Source organism: Protopterus annectens, chromosome 7.part0 (genome assembly GCF_019279795.1).
Source record: "Protopterus annectens isolate FY-2018-M chromosome 7.part0, PAN1.0, whole genome shotgun sequence".
Lineage (NCBI taxonomy): Eukaryota > Metazoa > Chordata > Ceratodontiformes > Protopteridae > Protopterus > Protopterus annectens.
In genome coordinates this window covers 441,468,561-441,492,242 of record NC_056739.1, presented here as the reverse complement: position 1 = coordinate 441,492,242, position 23,682 = coordinate 441,468,561, and the positions used below count along the sequence as shown (strand labels likewise).

Below are 23,682 nucleotides of genomic sequence, written 5' to 3'. Positions count from 1 at the left end.
AGGGAGAATTTATAGTTACCCATCCAATCATCGAGACTGTTTGAACAGGGCCAGTGAAGTGCTCTATTTGACATGAAGCAGGAGTCTGTTCCAAAGGTGTGATAACCTCTGGGAGACAAATCTGTCCCTCCAGCATGTTCTATTAATCTCACATACCAGTTTAAGGTCTAAGGTCTTTAGACTGAGTAACCCATGTATGATTTGACTTGCAGAGATACAGCATTTCAAATATAGCAGGGTCAGAGATTGCCTTATATGCAAGGCAAAGATTGTCTCTGAGTAGTTTGTATGAAACAGAATAAAGTGACTGATTTTCAGATGATCCACAAATGATAGATGCTGAAGACCTTGAATTTTCCTTATGAGGAACCTCTGTGGCCTCGCTAATTGCTGCAGGTGCTTGGTAAGATACATACCAAAAGGGGGGTTGTACTCAATTATTGACCTGATGAGGGAAGAGTACAGGGAGGTTATAACTTTTTTTTTCTGAATGCAATGTCTTAGTTATGAAATAAGCAATATAGAATGCCCTTCTTGCCACTGTGGAGACATGGTGATCAAAGGTAAGTTTGCTGTCAACCTCTGTGCCCAGGTCTCTCACCACAGAGTGAGCACTTAGGGTGTTGCTGTTGATGTGGTAGTTAACAGGAACATCACTCTTATCAAAAGGGATGATAATACATTTTTTTTGCATTGTGTTTAAGGACATGACTTTGACACCAATCATTTGTTTATGTAAGACCCTCTTGTAGGATGTTGACATCATTAGGAAATTCTATGACAGCTCCCAGTTTGCAGTCATGACCAAACTTTGTCAGCCACAGACCTTAAGTTTTTGCATGTACTTTGGAGAAATAGATTCCAAACATTAGACGTCCCAGGACTGATTCTTGTGGAACACCACTGGTTACAGGTCTGCTGTTGGAGGTGGATTCCTCTATTTTGACTATATGGGTTCTATCAGTGAGCCAGTTAGTGATTCATCTAATGATATAAAGGTTTATACCTAGCTGGTTGAGTTTGTCAATGATGCCTGAGTGGGAGATAGTGTCAAAAGCCTTGGCTATGTCTAGGTAGGCTGTATGCATAGATTTCCCCTCATCCAGGCCTTGGTGACTGTCTCAAAGAAGTCCATCAGGTTTAACAGGCATGATCTCCCTTTGACAAATCAAAACTGAGTAGGGTCAGGTGTTTGGAGATTACCTATATCTTTGTTGATAAGGTCCATGATGATTTGCTCCATGACCTTGCATATAAGGCTAGCCAGGCTAATAGGTCTATAGTTCCCTGGGGGCAGTGGAAGCACCACCACCTTTGTGCAAGTGGACAACAGTGGCCATTTTCCATTCAGCTGGGATGAAGCTGGTGCTTAGACTATGACTGAAAAGAGTACCCAATGGTGTTGCTAATTCTTGTTGGAGCCCATGTAGGACACAGCCTGGGATGTTATCAGGTCCCATAGATTCTGCATTTTTGGCCTTAGAGAGGACGTTTACAACCTGCTCTTTAGATATACAAGGTGGCAGATAGGTGGTAGGGATGTCATGGGGTATGTGTGGTAAGGACAGGGGAGTGAAGTTTTCACAGAACCTGTCAGTTAGCAGGTTAGCTATGTCCACAGGTTCAGTATATTTGGTATCATTAATTACCAGTTCAGCACAAATCTGGTCCTTTCCTTTTAGGTTATGAATGCAACTAAAGAATGCCTTATGGTTGTCCTTAGTTAAGGAAGATAATTTGGATTTGTAGATTGCTTTTGGAGGACTTCACAAGAAGTCTTATTTGCTTGATTAAGCTGAGGAGGGAGTGCTTCCAGTTTATGGCTTGCTCCCTCTTACTCTTATACAGCATTTCTTCCTCTTATTGTAAAGCCTGTTAATCGCAGTTGTTCACCAAGCTCTTCCTTGAGGAGTTTGTTTTGGCCCTATCAGGTACAGCCAAGTCAATGCAGTTATACAAACATTTTTACAAAGCACTGGTGTAGAACTTGTGTATAATTTAAGAAATGCCTAAGTTTAACAGTCTAACTACACAGTTTGAGAAGCGTATTGTTGGTATGCCTACACTAAAGTCACTCTTAGCATTTGCTCTCTCTTAGTGAAGTGAAAATAGTGAGCACTCAAAACTGAGGTGCACCATTTTGTGGAGCCTCTCCTTCCCCCAGTATTTTGCATCCCTAGACCTGGTACATGTTTAAGAATGTAAGGGACTTGCATTTCTCCTCCTTGCAAAAAAAAAAAAATGTTTTTGGTTAGTGTCACTACAATGAATGGCAAAAACACATTTCAATTAATTGCGATTGAAGAAGCAATTACTGAACAATCTCATTCCTACTCTTCAAATAAAAGCTCTGGCATAATCTCCTATATATCTCACTCTGCCCGTATAGGCCTGTTCCTTAGCAGTATTTAAGAAATGCCTAAATACAATAGCTCATTCATTTGTTTCCATCCAGGCCATTGCCATGAATTTGCTTGCTGGATACACAGATTCTCATGTTCTGTTTGGAGTTATTGCGAATATGCTGCTGATTATAGACTATGTGCTGACTTCTGCTTTTATGATTGTATAAAATGGAGAGCTCACATGCTGCCTATTAAAAGAGAGAGCTCACATGTTGCCTATTAAAATATAAATGACCTTTTGATATAAATTTTGACATAATAAAAATTGAAAACAGAAAAAGTGCTCCTAGTGCCAACATACATACCATGACACTTTTAAATGACTCTTGATGAGATAATAAAATGTATATTTCTCTAATTTCTACGTGTTTTTTTTTTTTAACTGAACTTTAAAATAATATTCTTACTGTTTTCTGCTACTATCTCATTGGTGCTTTTTGGTATACATGCATTCTTGGGAAGAGAGCCAATGTATTTTCGGCACTCTACGGATATTTTATGACTAAATAAACTTCCTTGCTACACAGCTGAAGGGGTCAGTGCAGATTTTGGATGGTCATATGAACCAGTATGAATGTATAAATCCAGAGTGGATCATATTGTATTCAGTAATGTAGGAAGTTTAGAACAAAATATGTGAATTCATAAGTGAAGATGAGAGAAAATAAAATCACTGCCTTAATAGCAAGACAAAGAAGTGGCAATCCTTTAACAACAAGGGAACTAGTGACATTCGCACAATACTGCCCTTCTGTCAGGCAATTTAGTTTAGACAGGCAGTGCAGCACAACTCTGCGATTAAATAATTCTGGGGTGGTCTCTGGTAAATGAACACTACTCACTCACTGCATTGTCCAACAGAGGCCTAACCTCTTTCTCTCCCACCTTCAACATGCTGTTTGTCTTCTAACACTTACTTATTTAATCAATTTCATATTCAGATGAATTCTATGACAGTCACATTTCATTTCTTGGACTACAGCCTAAAACTATGTCTTTCGCTTGGGGTCACTAATGTGTAACTATGGAGTTAGTAGCTATATATAAGTAAGAGAGGTGGGGTGGCAATGCTAGCCACATAAATAATTGCTTTGGTGCATTTTCTGAGGTATTAGATAAAGGTATTACATTACTGGCAATATCAGGAGGCTTGTTTCAGTCCTGGTAATGTATGGAAGCAGTTAACATCTAATTTTTGTGCAGTAGGTTAAGAATTAGTTTTACTTTTGGAACAGGGCCTTTGAAAGGTACTTGAAGGTGTTTGTTTGTATCTTTGACATAATAATGATAGATTAAGGACATTTAAGCTTAGGTTTGCTTCGTATGTAATTGTACTTTTTGTGCGTGCTTTTCAGCCTCAGGTTCTGATGTACAAATATTCTTTTCACCGAGCTTATGGCTTGATGTACTGAGTTGCTGGTGGATAGTGACTTTCATTTTTTTTTTTTTTTGTTTACTACTTTGGATTTGATGGCTTTACCTGTCAGTGGTTTGTCATAAACTCAGGTATTTGTTGATCAATTGCCTCTTAGTTAGACAAAATGATCAAGAACATATGCCTACTTTTCCTGATTTGCAGACTCCACAAAGCAGAAAACAAAATAATACATGCATTTTCAAAGTGTTTCTCTGTTACTGCTTACATGACAAATAATTGTCATTATGCTGTACATTTACTACTTCACTTTGCACTGGTTTATTGTAAGCACACAAACAGCACTGTAAATGGAATGTAGATACATAAAAAGGTCTCTAGAATTCATTCAAGACAGTGTGGCTGAACAAGTAGCACCATTCACTTTTGGTGCTGGAAGACCAGAAGGCTGTGGGTTCTATTCCCACTCCAGATGATTGGACTGTTGGCACTGCAGTGCAGCATTAGGGGTGGTACTGTACTCTTGTGTATGTTGTCCCTCACATGAGATGTTAAACTGTGGTCCATTCTACCTGAGTTGGTTGTAGCTTAGGTGAATGTAAGATCCCTCTGCACTTATCAAAAAGTATAGTGGAAGTTCCCTGATGGCCCGGCCAAATTTCTCATAGTAGTATAAAAGGAGGCTATTAGCCTACTGGGATCAACCCTGTCAATGAAGGCTAAATAAAATTCTAGTTTTTAATTAGATACGACTTGAAACAGATATTTTTGCAGTAAGGATGTAATGCAGTAGTTTGAGCTCCCACACTGACATCCCATCACTTCCGATAAAAGGGAATACACTTAGTTTCAAAGCAAATCAAAGTATGTCCTTTACATCTATGGTGGTGTGACTTCCACCACGTAGTGGAGTAGCTGGGGGGCTGCAGTCCACCTGCAAAAGTGTTTTGTGAATAAACTCATTTGTTGCTAATAATATAGGAAGTTTAAGTTATTTGCATTTTAAGCACCTTTAATATATCAAGCTGGAGTTTAAGAAGTGCACGTAAGTTAAATTACAGAAGACTGATTAGCTGCTCACCTGTTTTGACACTGACTCACTGCTGAAAGGCTTATCTTTGTCAATGGTTTTGCTGGAGTAATGAAAACAGCAATATCACAGCCAAGACTGCATGGCTGAGAAGGAGAGGAAATGTTGTTCAGAACTACATGGCAGGGTGAAGGACTGGCTTCATGACTAGACATGCCACCCCCTTGAAATCAACTTTTTTACGACTTGTGTCCTATGTCAGTTTCTGGGCACAAGGTCCGAGAATTACCATAAAGTTGGTACTCAGGATAACCAGACAAAGCCTGGAGTCTCATGGGTGTCCAGTGAAGCGGTCTCATATTTTGAAGATTCAGTCAGTGTTTGACCTTGTTAGAGATCTCTGGAGACTCAAATGGATTCATTTTCAAGGGACACATTATGTAGCAGCTAGAAATGAAGCCCAACAGTACGGCCGATAGACGTAGGAAGGACAACACTTATCAAATGTGAAACATCACTGAGCCAGAACAGATAGACTTTACTCCTGTTGTGGCACATGCAAGTACTGGGAAGGAAGACATGACACTTTCAGTGGCTTCTAATCCTAATAATAAATCTAATAACTAATAATAATAATAATAATAATAATAATAATAATAATAATAATAATAATTCGAATAAAGAAGTGTTAAGTAGGGAAATTAAAATAAAAAAAATTTAAAAAAAACAGCAAAACGACTCTGAATAATTCAGTGTAATGATTTATCTAAAGGCTCAGAGAGCTACACTTCTGTGCACATATGGGGAAATAGTTAAAAGTGGTGCTTTAACTCAAGTTTGCATCCAGACAGCATGAAAGTACTTTTGTTCATTTGCACTTATTGCTGCTAATTGATTTCTGGATCACAGGAAGTAGCGTAGTTAAGTTGGAATGATAGGGGCAACTGCTATGGGTGCAAAGTGTTGGGTGGGTGAAATCAGATGATCCCAATCCCTTTTGCAATACTGGCTTTCAAAACTAAGTTATAGTGGGCTGTGTGTAGTCTACTGTTGCAAACAGTTTGCTAGCACAAAACTAAAACCTAAGTGTTGTAGTGCTCTGTGCAAGCAGAGTATAAACAACAGCAAATGTTTGCTACAATTGTAGCAAGCAGTTTGGTACAGTTTGTAAGAAGACTTTTTTTATAACATAGTGTAAGTACAATAGCTCTCTGCAAGCAGGGTATAAACTGTAGCAACTGTTTGCTACAGTTCAAAACAACAAGAAATTATTATTTTTTTTTTTAGTAAAATGGAGGAAGATCAGGGGCAAGGCATGGAAACAAAACCTGAATGGCTGGGCAGGATGGGGGTTATCAGTGTGTTGTGTATCTATTCACCAGATTGGTGTGCCAGTAGAAGCAATGCCTGTTTTTTTTTTTTTTTTTGCTCTTCACTTGAAGAGGTGAGGATGTGGGGTGTTGGTTCATGGCACTGGCACAGGGCCCTGTTTGAGACAGCTATACCTGTGATTAAAGCATAGCTCTCAATATGAATCAGGGAGAAATCATGAACAAATCTGGAAATAATCAGGGACAAACAGGAACACTTTTAAGATATTAGTACTATTAAACTGAGTCACTGACAGAATTAGAAAATGTTAATCAATACATATTTTCTGAAGTAAAGAAACATAACTCTAACCATTGTCATATTCATTAAGTGTAATTCACCACCTTTTCTCCAAAAGTCACCCATTTTGGGAGGGATTAAGAGGGACAGACCTAAAATCTGAGTCAAAATCAGGGACATCTCTGAAAAATCAGGGACAGTTGAGAAGCATGGATAAAAAGTATTATTTTTTTCCGGGTTTTAGTGTGTCTGAAATGTTTTTCAATGAAAGGTTGGCCTGTTGTATAGCTGCAATCATTTGACTGTTTATTTTCTTTTGCTTTAATTCACATATTGCAAAGAAAGTACACTTACAGTGAGTTGCCTAAGAGATGGTAGTGGTTATGCAATGGCAGAGATAATTTGTTACTGGCGAGTCAGCATTACTGGCTAAAGTCCTAGCTGAGTTTTCATTGGTACTTTCATATTTCCTGGCTGACACTGACATGAGTGCCACTCCCATGCATTGCCACACAAATCTGTGTTTGACAGACACAGGAACTTTCAGTTTCATTTCCCCAATATAATCCGAGTTGAGAACAACTCTCAATTAAAAGTTGTGCAATGTGATGCACTATGCATCAGTATCCACTTAACATCCTCTAACTCTAATAGCAGCTTGCATCCCATTGGTGTTATTTAGTGACAGCAACTATTTTACATTGCAATTAGAATCAATCTGATTTTATTGTACTGTTACATTATATTATATTATATTATATTATATTATATTATATTATGACTATACATATTATTATATTTTATATTTTATATTATTATATTGCAGTTAGTAAGGCAGTGCATCTCTGCTATATTAACATACATTACATTTAATTAAAAGCTCATCTATTCACTAGCATAATTAATTTAAAAGGTTGTTTTGCTCACTAGTAAGCATCTTAAGTATTCATATAGGTTCTCTAAACCCCTGGACTAAAAAAGGTCAAACTGCTTCTCCTCCCTCTGTTGCCAACTGCATAGCCCTTGGCATCCTCAGGCAGCATAACAGCTGCCAGATATTTACATTCTATGTGTGAAAGGATGCAAGCACTTAACCAAACTGAAGGCATCTCTCTCGAAAAACACAGTCTGTGAGAAACACAGACTTCCACAGCATATCAAACTTTACTATGTTGAGGCCGTGAAAAGTCCTTGCCTAAGCCTCGTAGACCCACTGTGACTAGGTCTCAGAGAAAACCAAACGCTGCATCATCTATTGGCACAAACATAGTACGGAGTTACCAGGAAATAAGTCATCTCAGATCCAGTACATCAAACCACTCTACTAATAAAAATATATTGGTAATTGTTGGATTCATCATCAGACAACTGGATTCATCTCTAAGGTGCCAGGATCTTTCATGTCTCAATGACCACTAAGGAGCTTACATGTAATAAATAGGACTGTAATATGGTGGGGATAAATAACTTGGCATGCAAAGCTCAAAGGGATGTCAGAACTCTTCATGTGTGTTATAAATGTAGGTAAGACCATGGTCTTAATTGGAATCAAAGGGTAGAAAAAGGATAATTGGTTCCAACAATTAGATGAATTGCTGGTGTCATTCGTGGTGGACCCAGTATGCATCAGCCTGGCTAATGATGCTTGATACTCCTACTTGTTTTGCTAAGAATGACTTGCACCTTTCACTCCAAGGATTTTGCATACTGGCTAAAGTCTTTGCTGCTGGCTGCCACCATAGTATCTTTCTTATGGAGAGTCCAGCTAATGGACATCCCACCTTAATCAAAAAAACAAATCAAATATAAGATCATATCAAGGTGGATTGGATGAATGCCAGGAGTCTCAACACAAAAATACCTGACCTTGAGGTTCTCCTGCATTTGGAGCTCATCTATTTGTGTGATCATCATTTAAATGTTAGCATCCCCTCTACACCTAGTTTTTGTGACTACTTAACCTTTAGACTGAATTGCAACTGCCTTTAGACTGAATTGCAACTGTGGTAAGATCTCCATGTTTGCTAGATACCACATTGCCTTTAGGCAAATTCCTACAGAACCATAAACAGAGCTCTTACAGATACAAATCACCTTAAACAGGACTAGTTATCAGATCATAGTCTGTTATACGACCCCCTGTATGTAATGTTAGGTTCCTAAATTTACTTGGACTTCCTCTAAGCAAAGTCTCTACTATTCTGGGAGACTTTAACAACCCTTTAATAAATTAGAACACCCATACCTCAAATGTATGATATGCCCTAAAGGTAAAGTCCTAGAGTTACTAAACAAAACCTCCTTGGGTCAGGTCATTGAAGAACACACTAGAGGGCAAAATATTTTGGATCTGGTTCGTAAAACTTTATGTGCATATGCCATTGTCTTGATGTCTCTCTCCCCACAGTTAAGTCTGATCACAAACTCATAACCTTCACCTTTAAAATCTTAAAACAAATGGATGCCAATATCATGGAATTCAGAGATTTCAAACATACAAATCTTTAATTAGGAACACAGGAAAGTACTAGGCAATGGATTACAAGGACAAAAGATGTCTAGCTGTATGCAACTTTGAACAGATAAACTTAAAAGTTCTTCCTCCTATTTTCAAGCACTTAATAGTACTCATCTCTCACACTGAGCAGAGCCATACCTGATAAACCTGGTATAAATGTGTATCGACCCATCTAGTCATCACGACTAGCTTTAATGGTGGCCAAAGTAGTATTTTGTTTGACCTTTAGTAGTAACTAATTCCATAGGTTAGGAACCTATCGCTCCAGTGAGTTTTGTTTGTTGTTGTAGATTTAGGCCCTTAGTGTGAGTGTTGGCAGTCACTAGTTTTATGAAGAAATAAGAGGTCAAATAGGAGTAGGTCTTTCATGACTCAACAAGTTAGACATCACCTTTCATCAGTCTGTAGGCTACTGAGTATAACAAGAGTTGTGCTTATCTGTTGTGGAAGTTGAAAGATTTAAGACTATCTATTTTCTTGGTTAGAAATCTTTGGGACCTTTCCAGTTGTGGGAAAAACTTGGATGTGTAAATACCAAGGGGGCATTATATTCAATGATGGGTCTGATAAGGGAAGAGTACAGTGGTAGGGGAACAGCTTTGGATCTTAAAGATATTCCCTTGGAAATTAACTGGGCCATATAGACAAACTTCTTGTCTATGCTGGAAACATGGTGGTCAAATGAAGGGCAGTTTCCCCATAATACCTAGGTCTCCTCTGTCTGAAGATGGGTGCCATTGATTACCTATGAGGTGATAACTGTTCTTCCAACCATTACTGTGCTGCACATTTTTCCATTTAATTTGAATCCATTTGCAATACACCATGCATCTGCATATTCCCGCCCTTGCTGAAACTGTTGTGTATGAGTGGCTCAGTGGATAACAGTGCCCAGTTTGCAATCATCATTAAACATGGTCACCCACACTTCTGCGATACTGGCTTGGATGTCTGCAAAATAAATGCCAAACAGGAGAGGGCCCAAAACTGGTCCCCATGGCACCTAACTAGTTACAATTTCACATTCAGAAAGGGAACCAGCAACTTTTACAATGAGGGATCTATTGGATGGCTAGTTTGCACTCCAGAGGACAATGTAGAGTTAGTTTTTCAGTAATACCAGCATAGGGAATAATGCCAAAAATCTTTGTCAGGTCAAGATAAGTACATGTGCCCAGAATGTCCACTGTTCACAGCCACTGTAACATTTTTAAAGAAGTTTACCGCATTCAGGCGACAAGACCTGCCCTTCCAAAAACTAAACAGATTAGAATCTAGATTGTTTAAGTTACCTAGGTCTGCATAAATGAGTTCTGCTATGATACATTCCACCGCTTTGCATATAAGGCTAACGAGGCTGATAGTTCTATATATACCTGGGTCACCCATGTATAGGGTGATCACAGTGGCTGCTCTAGACATCAGGTTGAACAGTTTAAGTAGGGGCTTAATCCCTTCTAGATGAATCTTGAAGTTAATTTGAATGTGTAATTTGTGTAATACGTGAATGGTATACTTAACTTTGGAATTCTAGGGAACTGAAGCATTTTATAACAACAGTTGTTGTTGTAAAATATTATTTGTTGCTTTAGAAGTTGTTAAAATTTGATATCAAAGGTATTAACACATGTTCTAATGGGTTTTGAATTGGCAAAGCTTGTGCTTTAAAAATGGGAGTGTTTTTAATAATTAAAAATTATATAATTTTCTAACCTATCAGCAGGGGAGCAATGATGTATAAATTGGAATCCTGTCCTGTTTGTAATTTATCCTTGAAGGCAAAATGCCGAGGTATCAGATGCATTCAAATACAAGTGAATGAGAACTCCAGTCTTATGTGGCTCATTTTTGTTTTTGGTTTTATGATTAAGGTGGTGGATTTGTTTTTGTATGATGTCTTTGGAGGGAGCTGATGCTTTCCCTGGGGTGTTTTGGGCTCCAGTCACGCAAAATGAGATGTTGTTTGCTGATTTGGTGAAAGGGAGAGAAGTGAAGCTGGTGAATTGGGATCTGTGGTTTATGGAGGTGTAGAGAGAGACCAGTTTGCAGTTCATGCAATTGGAAAGGAGATGGTAAAGGAAGTCAATTTGTTTTATGACATCAAGCTTCTGGAGTGTTATTTGAACTTGGGTATCATGCCCAGAGGCTAGCATGTCAATTGTTTGCCAGCATGGGATTTCACGAACAGTGAAAATTACCTTTTGGAGGAATGGAAGCAGGTTTGTCTCAATTGCACATTAGGGTGGATTTGTATTTTAATCAAAAGGAATAACTGGTTGCGAGATAAGCTTTTATGTGACATTACAGCGTTGCAGAAAAAGTTGTTGGCTGAGTTAACGATTGCTAAATTTGCAACTGGTATGTTGGAGATCAAGAGTAGAGTGGATAAAATCGAACAAGAGACTATCAGTAGGAAAAAGAAAAGGTTGTTGCGAGATATTGATGGCTTTTGTTGGGCCAGTGTATGCTTGGCATTGCAGGCCTAAGAGGGGTAGGCCTAAACTTAACCAGTCTATCGAGCATGGTTCCAGGGTTAGAGACTCTCTGCTGTCATTATCAAAGGTTTCATCTAGGAAGAGCGTATCATTTGAAAATATTAGGTCAGGGGGATGATAATGAATCATCACAACATGTAGAACCCAAGTAGACTGAGGCTTTTTTCTACAGGGAAAGGGAGAAGCAGAAAGAATCGGAACAAGGATTTCAAGAAGAACTAAGGACTGAATGTTGGACTAGTGTTTGCAATGATATCTCATTTGTTTCCCCCACTCTTTCCAGTGTTGATGCAAATATTTGTATTAATGAAAATGTGAACATTCATGCGCAAATGTTTCAGGTAATTAATTTAGCTGATGTTAACATTTCTTAAGATGGTTTGAATGTGTTAAAAAAAGGCATGGAATTTGTACCCACTGTCTTACCAGCGTTAGCAGACATTTTGTTTGATGTTAAAAAATGTTGTAGAAAGTTACATCTAAGAATTTATTTTGCAAATAAGAATGTTAGTGTGGACATAGGTTCACATGAGAATGGTGAGGATGATGACCCATTGCTAAAATTGTCTGTATATGATGATGCATTTTTTGTGATGCTTTTGAAAATATGCAAAATATGGATACAGATGAAACTTTGTTTGGTGCAGGATATATATAATTAATTGTACCTACATTTTCATTTATGAATGGGTTTTTTTGCCTCCTAGGTTATCCCCTGGTTTAAGTATTTTTGAAAAGGTGTTGTTAAAAAAGTTGACTGGGAATACTTAAGGTTCAAAAAGACTAAGGTACAGTTTAATTTAACTAAGCAGCAGTGGCAAGCATTAAAACAGCTAAGGGGAAGCACTGAACAATATGCATTTAAACAATCAGATTCAGCAACTTAGTGCATCATTATTTGTATTGCTTGAGAGGGGGGAAAGATACGTTTTTTTTTAATTCAGAAGATGTTAGGGCATTATATCTTAATAAACATGTGGCCCCACTGTTGTACACTATTCCCAAGGTGCATACAGATTTATTTAACCCTCCAGGCAGACCCATAGTGTCTGGGGTTAAATTGTATTTAGAAAATGTGAGCAATTTTTGGATTCAGTGTTAAAGAAATGTTTATGCATGGTTCTTCCACATATCAAAAATACTCAGGATATGAGTCAATTGGTCACTAAGGTGGAATAGCAGAGTGATCATTATTGGGTGATTGTGGATGTCAATGCTTTATATACTGATAATGACTTGAAATGGCGATTGGAAACAATTTGGAATGTGATGTGTGATGGACTGTGCACTGCATATGTGGTTAGGCTTTTGGAATTTTGCTTAACATAATTATTTTGTATTTGAGAAGGAAGTTTTTTTGCAGAAAAGGGGTACTGCTATGGGAGCACCTTATGCTCCTTCTTATGCAATTGTGTATATGGGGGAATTTGAAAAGAAGTTTATTTATGGAACTGAATTTTTTTTAGAAAACATGTTATTGTATACAAAAGGTTCACTGATGATTTGCTGTTTGTGTGCAAGTGTCCAATGATTGAATTCTCTAGTTTCACTGAGGAATTGAATACAAATTTGCATGGGCTGAAATTTTCTTTTGAGTGTCATAGTAACACTATAGAGTATCTTGATGTGGAATTTTATATAGGTGATTGTAGAAAGATTCAATGCAAGCCGTATCGCAAACCCACTGCAGTTAATAACTTTTTGCATGCTAGTAGCATGCACCCTCCACAACGTATTAGTTCAGTCCCAGTGGACAAACTTAAACATATCTTACAAAATACCTCTGAAGATAAATTTAAAGTGGAAAACATCGATGAAACAGTGGATAGGTTATTAATGAAAGGATATAGTAAGAGTGCTTTGGAAGATGCAGTGAAGAGGGTTGTTTATGATGGAGATAATAGCAGTGTGGTTTAAATTTCAATCATGGAAATTATGCAAAAAGCATGCAACAACGGAAGAGGGATGGTAGTAGTAGGGATCTCTTGCATAATCAGATGGAGAATAAAGATATTTATTTTGTTACAAAATATTCCCCTTTTTCTGAAATGGTGAGAAGATTGGTAATGGAGTCCTGGCATCTCATAACATATGATGAGCAGTTTGGTCATTTATTTCCCAAGTATGTTAAATGTTCTTTAGGGAGATATTTAAATTTGAAAGAACTATTGAATCTTAGGCAGGTTAGTGGGAGTGGTGATAAAGTGGGTATATTCCCTTGTGGCCATTTTAGGTTGTGTAATAAGGTTAAGAATTTGACAGGTAGCCATATTAATTGTAGAAATTTTATACTGAGGGGTCAATTAAATTGTAGCTCTTGTGGGGTAATGCACATTTTGGGCTGTGGATGTGAAAGAAAATCAAGTGGTACATCAGGCAGACTAAAAGAATGGTTAGGCTTAGGATTTTAGAGCATTTGAGAGATATCAAAAATGCAACCACTAGTAGTCCTGCTGCAAACACTTTCATATGGCTCACGGGGGGGGTCTGACCTTAGTTTGTTTTTCTGTGCATTGGGACAACCTTGCATGATGAGAGGGTGATTTGATCACAACATTATTGCGGTTAGAAAGTAGGATGATTATTAATTTTAATATACTTTTCCCTACGGATCTGAATCTTGAAGTTAATTTGAATGTGTAATTTTTGTAGTATGTGAACTGTATATTTAACTTTGGAATTATAGGGAATTAAAGCATTTTATAACATTTGTTGCTGTAAAATACTATTTGTTGCTTTAGAAGTTGGTAAAATTTGATATCAAAAGTGTTAACACATCATGTTTTGAAAGTTATTTATGCATTTTATATGTATAAGGGTGGCCTAATGGTTAAGGTGTTTGCCTTACTAACACAAGGTGCAGGGTTTGAGTCTCACAAGGGATAACTGGCTAGGCTTACAATGGCTCGTAAGGGCATTTAGCCTAGTACTAACCTATTGGGTTGGGACGGTGGCCTAATGGTTAAGGTGTTTGCCTTACAAACACAAGGTGCAGGGTTTGAGTCTCACAAGGGATAATTGGCTAGGCTTACAATGGCTCACAAGGGCAGTTAGCCTAGTACTAACCTATGAACCTATGAACCTATAATGGGTTCTGAATGGGCAAAGCTTGTGCTTTAAAAATGGGTGTGTTTGAATAATTAAAAATCATGTAATTTCCTAACCTATCAGCAGGGGGCAACGATGTATAAAATGGAGTCCTGTTCTGTTTGTAATTTATCCTTGAAGTCGAAATGCCGAGGTACCAGATGCTTTCAAATATAAGTGAATGAGAACTCCAGTCTTGTGTGGCTCGTTTTTGTTATTTTTTTTTTTTTGATTAAGGTGGTGGATTTGTTTTTGTATAGGTAGGGACTTACTTGGCATGGATGAAAATGTTCAGTCCCATGGAAGAATTATTTTTATCATTTGACAGGGACTCTAAGATGTATTCCAAGGTGATTTCAGGGGAAATAAATTCTCAGGAATAGTGGGGACAACAATGTGGATAGGAAGGGTAAAGTTAGCACTAAATCGGTCAGCTAATATATTAGCTATATCCATGGGGACAGAATGGATGATATTATGCATGAGCTCAGTGCATTGTTGGATATTACTGATTACACTACTGACATAACTGAAGGCAGAATTGTTTACTGTGAAATCTGTAGCAAACTTAAGTCAATACTCTGCTTTACATTTTCTAATAGTGTTTTGAGTTACTTTTGGGCAAGCTTCAGTGTAGTCTTGAGATAGGGAGATGCGGATTTCTTGTAATATTTTATTATTTTCTTTATTTTGTTGTACAGTTTAGTAAGACGGGAGTTCTACCAAAGAGGTTAATTTTTGAATTTTACATTATATTTAGAAGAGACTAGTACTGACTTTTCTACACAGCTTTTCAGGAGTGGTAAAAGTCAAGTAAATGCAGCAGCCCTCTCATCTGGGCCCATTAGGAAGGGATTGCTGGGAATTTTGCATTGATCTTTCACTAGCTCAAATAGGTTTTCCTTGAAGTCCCAAAAGATGTTCTCATTTGCTGATGTGGTAGTACAGTTAGGCCTTACAGAGATGATGACTGGTTTCTGGTCAGATTCAATCAGGGAAGTAGAGTTGCAGGGTAGGGTGCAGGTGTAGACTAGGTTGGTAAGGACCAGGTCAAGGATATTAGAGCCTTTGTTTAAGTGCATTGTTATTAATGAAGCCAAGAAAATGCTCAGTATAACTACTTTTAGAGGTGTAAGTGCCCCATCAATGCTTTGGTAATTGAAGTTCCCTAGTAAGAAGGCATTTTGTTTGTTATTTATTGCCCCAGTGGTAGTGAGGTACTTTCTGTGATATTTTTTTGTGACACTGATGGGGATCTTTAGTTACCAATGAAATAATAGCTGGATTTGTTAAGGGTGATTTGAATCTCCAGGTGCTCCAAATTAGGTTTGTGGGTAATTTGATATGAAGTAATGGTATTTCTAGCAAATACAGATACTCTCATGCAATTACCCAACACTCAGAAGACATGATAGGTGCTAAATCCTACTATAGAGGCACTACTGTCACTGTACTGAAACCATGTCTCAGTAACTACATAAATACGAAAGTGCTGGAGTTGCAGGAGGGCCTCAAGTTCTGAATCATTCTATTTAGACTTCCAGCACTGAATAATGCCACCTTGATATTGTATAAATTTGAGTTTCAGTTTTATATGTAGGAATGAACACTAGGGGGACCCTGCCTAGAAAAGGCACTTTGGGGGCAACAAAGGCTTTAGCCAATATACAGACGCCCTGGTATGACAGGTGTAAGTCATCCGAGGCAAAACAGGAATTCTTATCTACTATATCATCCCACGCTGACACATACTGGACACTATAGAATGATAACAACTACTTAGCCAATTGTCTTGACTTTGTATATGGGCATCATTCCTGATGAAGGCAAGATACCACTAAAAACCAGAGTCTTTTCTGCCTGTAACACATACATTGTAAGTTCCATCATGTCTTTCTGCATGTCCCTCTGGGATGGAGCTTCTCAGATCATTCACTCCCACATAGGCCACCACTAGGTCATAGTCATATCTGTTCAGCTTAAGAGACTTTAGGGCCCTTCTAACATCACAGATCCTGGCACCAGACAAGCAGCTTGTTCTTGTCCATTCTGTTGAGAGGGGACTCAGTACCTCTAACTGTAGAGTCACCTATGACTAAAACATTTTCATATGTGAATCCGACTTTGTGGGCTTTACGGGCTGATGCCTGATTTCCTTAATGACTCTTGGGTGAGCTCTGTGGATGTACGATATGTGCGAGTGAAGAAGGAGTAGGTGATGCCTTATGTGTTGGAGGTTGGGATATTTCACAGTGAGTTTTAGAACATTTTAGCAAATTTTTCTTCACAGCTTCAGCATATGTTATAGGCCTAGTAGTGTGCTGTGATTAATGTGGAGTCGGGGAGGTATGATGCTACCAATAGTGGCTGACATAAGAGGATTAGGTGACGTGAACATCGACTGGAATAGAATCAATAACAATAACCCTTCCCTATCTGTCAGTCTGTTTAATTTCACGCAACTAATAAATGACATTACAATACCTAACAGAAACAACCCACCAGGGTCCACTCTGGACTGGATCTTAGTCTCCCACCCAAAAAAGATCTCTCACTCTGGTATACTACCAGACACAATGAGTGACCATCTCCAAGCCTTCATTCACCGAGCTACTCACCATTCCCCTCACCAACACCAATACACTCACACTTGTAACCTTACTAACTTTAACCCTTCTATATTTTCTGAAACCCTTAAACTAATAAATTGGGACAACCCAAAAACTCTTCCACTAGATAAGACCTTAGACTCCTTCAGTACTACCTTCCTAGGCATCCTAAACACCTAAGCCCCACCTAGAGCAAAATGAATAAAACCCAACTCCTCGCCTTGGCTAACAAAGGACACCAAAACACTTATGCTACAAAGAGACAAGACCCGGAAACTTTACAACAAAAATAAGCACCCTGCTACCCTCCTTAAATATAGGCAACTACACAATCTAACCAAAAAGCATGTTACAAATGATAAGAAATCTTACTACACCAAGCTACAGGCTATCCCCACCAAAAATCCTAAACAATTCTGGAACTCCATCAACTCTCTTTTGTACCCCGGTACCAAATCCAATCCCTGTCCTGACAACAATAAAACTGACACAGAAATTGCCACCCTTTATAACTCCTTCTTTACCAACTCTATAGCTGAACTTACCAAGACCTTCTCCAACTACAACTCCTCCCAATCCTACTTCTTCTTCCTCTTCCCAACCCTCCAATCCTAATCCTTCCACCTCTTTTCATCTAAAACCTGTCTCAACCTCCTACATTAAAAAGCTTCTTTCCAAACTTAAGCCATGCTCCAATGCCCCTGACAATATTCCCTCACTCTTTCTCAAGCTCGCTGCAGATGGTATTGCCATCCCCATCAGCATTCTCATCAATAGGTCTATCCAGGAATCTTATGTCCCCAAATTATGGTGTGCTGCCTTTATCTTACCCCTCCACAAAGGAGGCAAAAATAATAGCATCTCTAACTTCAGACCAATAGCTATTCTTTCCCCAATTTCAAAAATCCTTGAAAAATGCATCCACCAACAACTCATGCCCTACCTCATCAATAATCAACTCCTCAACCCTACACAACACGGCTTCTGTCCTGGCCATAGTACAATAACTGCTCTCCTGTCTTTCTTAGAATAGTTAAACATGCCCAGGACTCTGGAAAATTGTCTCCACTGTCCTTCTCAATCTATCCAAAGCATTTGACACTGTCTCTCATACCCATCTTCTAAATCACCTTTCTAACCTCAATCTCTCCCAAAAATCCCTTATATGGTTCAATAGTTATCTCTCTGACTGATCCCAGGCTGTGAAATGGCAAACTGGTAACTCAACCTTCCTACCTACCCCAACCGGGGTCCCCCAGGGGTCTATACTCAGACCAATGCTCTTTAATATATTCATCGATAGTTTTTACGATGCAATTCCAAACACTCAAATAGTGCAATATGCAGATGACTCCACTTTAGTCTGTTCTGCTCATAGCCTTCCAGAGCTCCAGGCAAAAACCTAATTGGCCTTTACAACTACAGAGAACTGGATGCTTCAAAACTATCTCTCCCTTAATGCCAATAAATCCAAAATCCTTCTTTTCTCCCCCTCAAAATCCATCTCTCTCAGCAAACAATCCTTCAATATCATCAGCCATACCAACTCCACTATAGAAGTCATTCTTTTTGCAAAACTTCTTGGGGTTACCATTGATGAACACCTGAAATTTGATACACATGTCCAACTAAATATTAAGAAAACTCATCAGAAACTTGGTATGCTATACAGAAGCTCTTACTTTCTCTCCCCTTCTACAAGGCAAACTCTCTCCACGACCTACTTGCTACCATCACTACTGTACGGTGCCCCACTACTAACAAACCTCTTTTCCACCATCTCTGCAAAACTAGAAATCTGTTACAACAAAATCTGTAAATTTGCTACTAAATCTAACCACTCCTCCCATCATTGTAGCTCTCTCCAAATGCTAAACTGGCTGGAGCTTCCCAACTACCTTGACTACATCCAACTCACTACAGCCCACAAATTAATCTTTAAACCTACTGCATGCCCTGCTCTAGCAAATATCTTACCATCTTACACACCTCACAGACCCCTGAGATCTGCCCAACAAAATCTACTTTCTGTATACAAACCAAAATGTTCCGCTGGCCAGTTTCTCCTATCCTTTTTTTTAGCCAAAAAATGGAACTCTCTCCCACCCTCACTACGAATCTCTAAAAACTTTGAACACGTCAAATCCCAGCTTCATTCCTACCTTTCCCATAATTGGAAATGTAATTGCACCCTACCTACTTAATCCTGCTAATGCTCCTATTCTGCTAATTGCCTGCTATACATGTACTTCCACATGTACCTCTACACCTTGCTGTTTTTTCTCTACAGCTTCCCCTCTCTGAATCTAACGTAATATAACATCAAAACATTGAATGTACATAATGTAAATGCTGTGCATAGCTTTGTAACTCTACTCTCTTTTACTATCTGGAAATTTTCTCTTTCCTTTCTACCTACGTATAAGGTTCATGCTAAGAGATGCCGCTAACTAGCTATATAATCATCCCTGATATGTGTGTACTCCACTTTTGCTATTAAACAACTGCCTCTCTCTACTTTCACCAGATTTCTTTGTCTTCTAAACAACCACCTCCCTCTCTACTACTCAACTGCCCCTCTTTTCTTTCACCAGAATCTTGAATGTATACTTAGTACACATTGCACTTACCTCCTTTATTTATTCCACATACTACTAAACCTAGACTTCTGTCTTTCAAATATTCACTCCTTGCAACTACTAACAGAAGACTTACAATTTCATAGTTTTTAAATGTTTGTTAGCTTGTTCCACTGCCTCAGTTCAACTTTATGCTGTGCAAATGGCTCCTTAAGCAACTACATATATGTCATGAAGAGTATTCTTTTTATTTTCAATTGTATTTTGCTATATATCAGTATATAATTCTACATTTGTTTTAAATAATCATAAGTTTCATTTTCTTGTATGTAATATGGAGCTTTTCTCCCCGGGCCTCCACTGAAAATGGGCTCCTTGAGCCCAGTGGACTTCCCCGGTTATCAAACTGGAAATAAATAAATCAATAAATAAATGTTTTGTAAATATTAATCTATCTTGCAGGTTGTACTATCAACTGGTAGACATAATTGGCAAACATACGGCAGTTGCTGCTCTATCTCAGTGCTCCTGATGCAATAAGGCTGGCCACAGTTAGGGTGAAAGCAGACTGTTGAGTCATTTTGCTAGAGATGGAGATCAGGGCCTAGTGTAATACTAGGGGGTCAAAACGAAACTACTATGACAGACCCTGAAGACTTGTGGATGAAGTATTTAGGGAGATTCTCTGAACTTAGGTTAGATGGCAGATAATCTAGCAATACTTATTAAAAACATAAAATTTGATTTGTCAATATTGACAAATAGCATATGTCTCGTCTCAACTGTCCATATTTTCACAGACTATCCACATTTTTGACTAATGTTGTTGAGCTTTTCCTCATAACATTTTGGTTCTCTTGGGCCACTAAATATTGATATATACTTGAGTTTCAGACTTAATATCTTTCAGAAAATGAATGCGGACACAAATCCTGTTTTTCTAGCAACTGTCTAAGTTTATAAGTGCAATATTTAAAATCTGCCTCTTTATTTGGACATTTGTCCTCCCATTATTTTAGGCTTTGTCCAGAACTAGAGCACTAACAGGTTGAGTGGTATGATCAACAGTGGTGACTGATCTACTGGATACTACCTGGCTACTTCTGATGCTAGTCTCACCACAGCGTCACACATCTGCGAATCAATGTCTTCTTTGCTTCTTCTTTCATCAGAAGCAAAGCAGTAGTATTAATCCTAAGAAGAGAAAAGGCCATAGGCTCTTTGGTGATCAGCAGTCCTGTCCAAGATGTTGCACGGTTTGTAGGCTTGTTGTAATCTTCTTCCAACAGATGCCCTGGATAACAATCAGACCAATCAAGAAAGCCCCATGCTTACGCATGCCCAATCACAGAAATCAGGAATCAATGCCTGTCTGCTCCTTCTCTTACCAGGAGCAATTCTATAATGAAGTCTCTAAATTCATGTATAGCATTATCATCCAGGATGTTGATACAGCAAGTCCCTATACATGATTTCTTTGCTCATCTAGATAATGCATAAATCTGGCAGTCCAAAGAAATTTAAATATAATGGGAAGATCAACACCAACAGCACAACGCTCCACAAATATGGTGAGTGCAAAGGCCAAAAGACACAAATTCAAAGTAAAAAATGGCCAGCACTCTGAAGTGCAAAGAAATAAATGTATTGCAGTAGCACTGTCCAAAGGTGCGTGCAAAGCACGTACCCAAAATTCAAACCGGTTTCGGCACCAAGAGTGCCTTCCATCAGTGAATACAACTTAACAACCATTAGGCAAACATTTATATATTATTAAGCCCTTAATTAAAGCCATATTTGATTGGACACTTAAAATTGCTCATTAAGTCCTGGGGAAAAAAGACCACCAAGTCTTATTATCCAAGCATTTTCTTTCTGATTCAGTATACTAAGCCAACCTATTTTACTTGTTCTATCCCCAATAATTTTGTCAATGATCATAAAACTAAGTTGTGCCATAGGGTGTTTAATGCAATGTTTATATAAAGCATTGGACATCCTCTTATTTCTTACATCACTCATATGTTCTGAAATACAAATACTTAAAGGATGTGACGCCTGTCCAACATAAAAAGCAGAACATATGGACATAGCCAAATAAATCACCCAATCCATACTGCAATTACACAAAAACTTAACATCAAAAATCTTGGAAGTATTTTTACTAGTAAATTGGTTGGACATAGATACATATTTGGACTTAGATATATATTTACACATTAAACAATGTCCACAGGGATAACACTCTATGTTTCGTACCATCCAACCCAATCTGAAAAGCCTGATCATAAATTAAATTATTTTTATGTTTATAATGACTAAAAAATGAAGCTAATGTTTTGCCTCTGTGAAAAGAAAACTTTTGCTCGGCATGCACCTTGGACTGTGCAACTACAACAAATTTATTTCTTTCCACTTCGGCATGCTGGACATTTACAACAATGGATTGTCAAAGAATTTAAACATTACCATTAGTGAAACAAAAGCAATCCATGAACTTAAGCTAACATCAGAAGCTAAGGATAATCAGATATCCATATTTACCTATGGCATAAATCTAAGAAATAACACTCAACGTTACTTAGAACTTATTAAAAATGGCCTCACCTGCTCTGATCTATTGTATATTGCCAAATTATTATTAAACAAATTCAGTACAATCTTCACGTCAGAGACATTAACCAAAGCCCACTTACCAGTGAAGATCTCAGAGCCCCCCACCATCACTAAATAACATACTGAAGGTGTTTTTCAAGACTAAAATTACACACTGTATGGGACATGATAATATACTTAGCTGCATAATAAACAGTACTAAACAAGCAGTGGTAGAGCTACTTCTTAAACTATTCAAATGTGAGCCTAGCTACTGAGTTTGTCCCTGAGGTCTGATGCAAAGCAGTTCTGATGCCACATTAATATGGCTATCCCACACCTGACCCTTGGAATTATAGCCCCATCAGTTTGAAAAGTCTCATCTTCAAAGGTATGGAACAGATCATAAATTGCCTAATTAACTACGATTATTAAAAATATTATCAGGTGCAGCAGTTTGGCATTGTCATGGGTAGATTTTGCCTAATGAATCTGGTTAACTTCTTTGAAGTGGTAGCATAGGCTGTCATCAGTGAGCATGCTATCCACATAGAGTACTTTGGCCTGGTCAAGGCATTTTATACCTTTCCTCATGATACTATAATCAGCAAGCTAAATGCACTTCAAATATATCCCTATCGAGTAAGATGGATTGTAAATTGGCCTAAAGATAGAAACTACACAGTGTGGGCAGCTGCTACTTCTTCAGAGAGTATGTAGGCGAGCTGTGGTGTACCAAAGGGCTTAGTACTGGGACCTTTGTTGTTTGGCATCTACTTTTTAGATCTACAGATCATGAACCAAGATTTCTGGTTAACCAAGGATTTCTGTAAACTAGGTTTCATTCTCAAGTCCCTCTAAGATGCTCAGGTTCTCCAAGACAACCTTACACTTGTTAATAGCTGGTGTACAAATAGCAGGCTCAAATTAAACGCAAAAAAGTGTAGTACTGTCACATTCACTAGACATCCCCTCCTTCAGATTACAGCGTTGACAACACCAACTTTCAAAATGCGAATGTTGCTACAGACTTTGGATAATGGATTAATAATTCAATTCCCTCTTCTTTGATCATCATGTTGCAATAGTGGTCAAGAATTCCATCTATTAAGATCAGCTGGTCACACAACGAATATTATCCAAATCTAAGAGAGTTATTTCCCTTTATATTCTGCATTTATTAGACTAATTTGTGAATATAATGCATATTTTTGAATGTATCTCACTAGACATATCAAACTAGTGGAAAGGCCACAGAAGTTACTAACTAAAAAGTTTTTGGCTTAAAAGCCCTACGATACCGGAAAAGTCAGGAAGCACTGTCCTATAATACAATGCTCTATAAACTCCTCAGGTGTGACTTGTGCCTTGCCTTCTA

General features: G+C 38.1%; 1 protein-coding gene across 1 annotated transcript in view; it reads right to left on the bottom strand.

The window, feature by feature from the left end:
• The window catches only part of NLGN2 (neuroligin 2), a 2,850,277-nt gene that overhangs the window by 46,232 nt on the left and 2,780,363 nt on the right, over positions 1 to 23,682 (bottom strand). The window lies entirely within an intron of this gene.